General features: G+C 46.5%; 6 non-coding genes across 6 annotated transcripts; 4 read left to right on the plus strand and 2 right to left on the minus strand.

Annotated features, from left to right (window-relative positions):
- Nucleotides 1–874: 874 nt before the first annotated feature.
- On the plus strand, nucleotides 875–948 carry trnat-agu (transfer RNA threonine (anticodon AGU)). The gene has a single exon. It is a non-coding gene; the product is annotated as a tRNA-Thr (tRNA).
- A 445-nt stretch (nucleotides 949–1,393) lies between these two features.
- Nucleotides 1,394–1,467, plus strand: trnat-ugu (transfer RNA threonine (anticodon UGU)). Its single transcript has one exon. It is a non-coding gene; the product is annotated as a tRNA-Thr (tRNA).
- Nucleotides 1,468–1,631: 164 nt separating this feature from the next.
- trnan-auu (transfer RNA asparagine (anticodon AUU)) lies at nucleotides 1,632–1,705 on the minus strand. The gene has a single exon. It is a non-coding gene; the product is annotated as a tRNA-Asn (tRNA).
- Nucleotides 1,706–3,420: 1,715 nt separating this feature from the next.
- trnat-agu (transfer RNA threonine (anticodon AGU)) lies at nucleotides 3,421–3,494 on the plus strand. Its single transcript has one exon. It is a non-coding gene; the product is annotated as a tRNA-Thr (tRNA).
- Nucleotides 3,495–3,944: 450 nt separating this feature from the next.
- trnat-ugu (transfer RNA threonine (anticodon UGU)) lies at nucleotides 3,945–4,018 on the plus strand. The gene has a single exon. It is a non-coding gene; the product is annotated as a tRNA-Thr (tRNA).
- A 164-nt stretch (nucleotides 4,019–4,182) lies between these two features.
- On the minus strand, nucleotides 4,183–4,256 carry trnan-auu (transfer RNA asparagine (anticodon AUU)). The gene has a single exon. It is a non-coding gene; the product is annotated as a tRNA-Asn (tRNA).
- Nucleotides 4,257–4,649: the final 393 nt, after the last annotated feature.

Raw genomic sequence — 4,649 nt, forward strand, 5'->3', positions numbered from 1 at the left:
CTATGCTACTGACCATTGAGGGAGCGATAGCAAGCAAGAGAGTTAGATATCGAGAGTCATAGATAGATAGATAGATAGATAGATGGATGGATGGATGGATGGCAAGGCAAGCACCTGATTGACAGTGGTCCGTGATCTGCTGTTATGCTACTATGCTACTGACCATTGGGGGAGCGATAGCAAGCAAGAGAGTTAGATATTGAGAGTCATAGATAGATAGATGGATGGATGGACGGCAAGGCAAGCATCTGATTGACAGTGGTCCGTGACCTGCTGTTATGCTACTATGGTACTGACCATTGGGGGAGCGATAGCAAGCAAGAGAGTTAGATATCAAGAGTCATAGATAGATAGATAGATAGATGGATGGACGGCAAGGCAAGCATCTGATTGACAGTGGTCCGTGATCTGCTGTTATGCTACTATGCTACTGACCATTGGGGGAGCGATAGCAAGCAAGAGAGTTAGATATCAAGAGTCATCGATAGATAGATAGATAGATGGATAGATGGACGGCAAGGCAAGCATCTGATTGACAGTGGTCCGTGATCTGCTGTTATGCTACTATGCTACTGACCATTGGGGGAGCGATAGCAAGCAAGAGAGTTAGATATCAAGAGTCATAGATAGATAGATAGATAGATGGATGGACGGCAAGGCAAGCATCTGATTGACAGTGGTCCGTGATCTGCTGTTATGCTACTATGCTACTGACCATTGGGGGAGCGATAGCAAGCAAGAGAGTTAGATATCAAGAGACATAGATACATAGATAGATAGATGGATGGATGGATGGACGTTAAGGCAAGCATCTGATTGACAGTGGTCCGTGATCTGCTGTTATGCTACTATCAGCAGCAGCAGCTGCAGATTTGGCGCCGTGGCTAAGTTGGTTAAAGCGCCTGTCTAGTAAACAGGAGGTCCTGGGTTCAAATCCCAGCGGTGCCTTATGCGGGCTTTGTGTGCTCCTTGCGAAGCTTGTGCTTCTGCTTTGTCGACCATCAGTTTTAGCAAGATAGGCTTATCGTAAAGCCATCAGAGGACGTAATGAACCGGAAAGCCAACTGGACAGACGCCGGTTTGTAAAGAAGAACCAGAACCCAAAGGACACGGGCTACGCGCACCTAACGGCCAACGTCCAATTCCCATTGCCGCCCCTGGACAGTCGCAACAGGGAGCTTGTTGCTCCCGTCAACCTTACGTTTTCACCTCTGTGTGCTTCCTTTGTTGCAGCCTGCATCCAGATTTTGTTTTGTTTTGTTTTGTTTTGTTTTGTTTTGTTTTGTTTTGTTTTGTTTTGTTTTGTTTTGTTTTGTTTTGTTTTGTTTTGTTTTGTTTTGTTTTGTTTTGTGCCTTACGCCTGAGTGTAGGCACTGGGGAATGGGAGAGTCCTGGCACCGTGGCTTAGTTGGTCAAAGCGCCTGTCTTGTAAACAGGAAACCCTGGGTTCGACTCCCAGCAGTGCTTTGGTTTACGTTGGCATAGGCAATGGAAAGGAAGTTTCTAGACGCTCAATACATTTTTGCAAGATGGCCGTCCGCAGCAAGCAGCTTAAGGTTACTGTAGCCGCAATCTGGCAAGCTGACCGCCAGAAGTAGATACAATAACAAGGGGCGGGGGGAAAAGTGGGCCGTCCATGGGTGGATTCGAACCACCATCCTTTCGGTTAATAGCCAAACACGCTGACCGATTGCGACACAGAGACAGACACAGGTGTTCTGGTTGCTGCAGTCGTGCAGTTCCTTCACAGTTGCCAGAAATCATTTCCAGCACACGATTTTCTTTGTTGTTGAATGCAACATACGTGACCATTGGGGGAGCGATAGCAAGCAAGAGAGTTAGATATCGAGAGTCATAGATAGATAGCTAGCTAGATAGATAGATAGATGGATGGATGGACGGCAAGGCAAGCATCTGATTGACAGTGGTCCGTGATCTGCTGTTATGCTACAATGCTACTGACCATTGGGGGAGCGATAGCAAGCAAGAGAGTTAGATATCAAGAGTCATCGATAGATAGATAGATAGATGGATGGATGGACGGCAAGGCAAGCATCTGATTGACAGTGGTCCGTGATCTGCTGTTATGCTACTATGCTACTGACCATTGAGGGAGCGATAGCAAGCAAGAGAGTTAGATATCGAGAGTCATAGATAGATAGATAGATAGATGGATGGATGGATGGACGGCAAGGCAAGCACCTGATTGACAGTGGTCCGTGATCTGCTGTTATGCTACTATGCTACTGACCATTGGGGGAGCGATAGCAAGCAAGAGAGTTAGATATCAAGAGTCATCGATAGATAGATAGATAGATGGATAGATGGACGGCAAGGCAAGCATCTGATTGACAGTGGTCCGTGATCTGCTGTTATGCTACTATGCTACTGACCATTGAGGGAGCGATAGCAAGCAAGAGAGTTAGATATCAAGAGTCATCGATAGATAGATAGATAGATGGATAGATGGACGGCAAGGCAAGCATCTGATTGACAGTGGTCCGTGATCTGCTGTTATGCTACTATGCTACTGACCATTGAGGGAGCGATAGCAAGCAAGAGAGTTAGATATCGAGAGTCATAGATAGATAGATAGATAGATGGATGGATGGATGGACGGCAAGGCAAGCACCTGATTGACAGTGGTCCGTGATCTGCTGTTATGCTACTATGCTACTGACCATTGGGGGAGCGATAGCAAGCAAGAGAGTTAGATATCAAGAGTCATAGATAGATAGATAGATAGATAGATGGATGGACGGCAAGGCAAGCATCTGATTGACAGTGGTCCGTGATCTGCTGTTATGCTACTATGCTACTGACCATTGGGGGAGCAATAGCAAGCAAGAGAGTTAGATATCGAGAGTCATTGATAGATAGATAGATAGATGGATGGATGGATGGACGGCAAGGCAAGCATCTGATTGACAGTGGTCCGTGATCTGCTGTTATGCTACAATGCTACTGACCATTGGGGGAGCGATAGCAAGCAAGAGAGTTAGATATCAAGAGTCATAGATAGATAGATAGATAGATGGATGGATGGATGGACGGCAAGGCAAGCATCTGATTGACAGTGGTCCGTGATCTGCTGTTATGCTACAATGCTACTGACCATTGGGGGAGCAATAGCAAGCAAGAGAGTTAGATATCGAGAGTCATTGATAGATAGATAGATAGATGGATGGATGGATGGACGGCAAGGCAAGCATCTGATTGACAGTGGTCCGTGATCTGCTGTTATGCTACAATGCTACTGACCATTGGGGGAGCGATAGCAAGCAAGAGAATTAGATATCAAGAGACATAGATACATAGATAGATAGATGGATGGATGGATGGACGTTAAGGCAAGCATCTGATTGACAGTGGTCCGTGATCTGCTGTTATGCTACTATCAGCAGCAGCAGCTGCAGATTTGGCGCCGTGGCTAAGTTGGTTAAAGCGCCTGTCTAGTAAACAGGAGGTCCTGGGTTCAAATCCCAGCGGTGCCTTATGCGGGCTTTGTGTGCTCCTTGCGAAGCTTGTGCTTCTGCTTTGTCGACCATCAGTTTTAGCAAGATAGGCTTATCGTAAAGCCATCAGAGGACGTAATGAACCGGAAAGCCAACTGGACAGACGCCGGTTTGTAAAGAAGAACCAGAACCCAAAGGACACGGGCTACGCGCACCTAACGGCCAACGTCCAATTCCCATTGCCGCCCCTGGACAGTCGCAACAGGGAGCTTGTTGCTCCCGTCAACCTTACGTTTTCACCTCTGTGTGCTTCCTTTGTTGCAGCCTGCATCCAGATTTTGTTTTGTTTTGTTTTGTTTTGTTTTGTTTTGTTTTGTTTTGTTTTGTTTTGTTTTGTTTTGTTTTGTTTTGTTTTGTTTTGTTTTGTTTTGTTTTGTTTTGTTTTGTGCCTTACGCCTGAGTGTAGGCACTGGGGAATGGGAGAGTCCTGGCACCGTGGCTTAGTTGGTCAAAGCGCCTGTCTTGTAAACAGGAAACCCTGGGTTCGACTCCCAGCAGTGCTTTGGTTTACGTTGGCATAGGCAATGGAAAGGAAGTTTCTAAACGCTCAATACATTTTTGCAAGATGGCCGTCCGCAGCAAGCAGCTTAAGGTTACTGTAGCCGCAATCTGGCAAGCTGACCGCCAGAAGTAGATACAATAACAAGGGGCGGGGGGAAAAGTGGGCCGTCCATGGGTGGATTCGAACCACCATCCTTTCGGTTAATAGCCAAACACGCTGACCGATTGCGACACAGAGACAGACACAGGTGTTCTGGTTGCTGCAGTCGTGCAGTTCCTTCACAGTTGCCAGAAATCATTTCCAGCACACGATTTTCTTTGTTGTTGAATGCAACATACGTGACCATTGGGGGAGCGATAGCAAGCAAGAGAGTTAGATATCGAGAGTCATAGATAGATAGCTAGCTAGATAGATAGATAGATGGATGGATGGACGGCAAGGCAAGCATCTGATTGACAGTGGTCCGTGATCTGCTGTTATGCTACAATGCTACTGACCATTGGGGGAGCGATAGCAAGCAAGAGAGTTAGATATCAAGAGTCATCGATAGATAGATAGATAGATGGATGGATGGACGGCAAGGCAAGCATCTGATTGACAGTGGTCCGTGATCTGCTGTTATGCTACTATGC

This window comes from Amia ocellicauda, chromosome 2 (genome assembly GCF_036373705.1).
Source record: "Amia ocellicauda isolate fAmiCal2 chromosome 2, fAmiCal2.hap1, whole genome shotgun sequence".
Classification (NCBI taxonomy): Eukaryota; Metazoa; Chordata; class Actinopteri; order Amiiformes; family Amiidae; genus Amia; species Amia ocellicauda.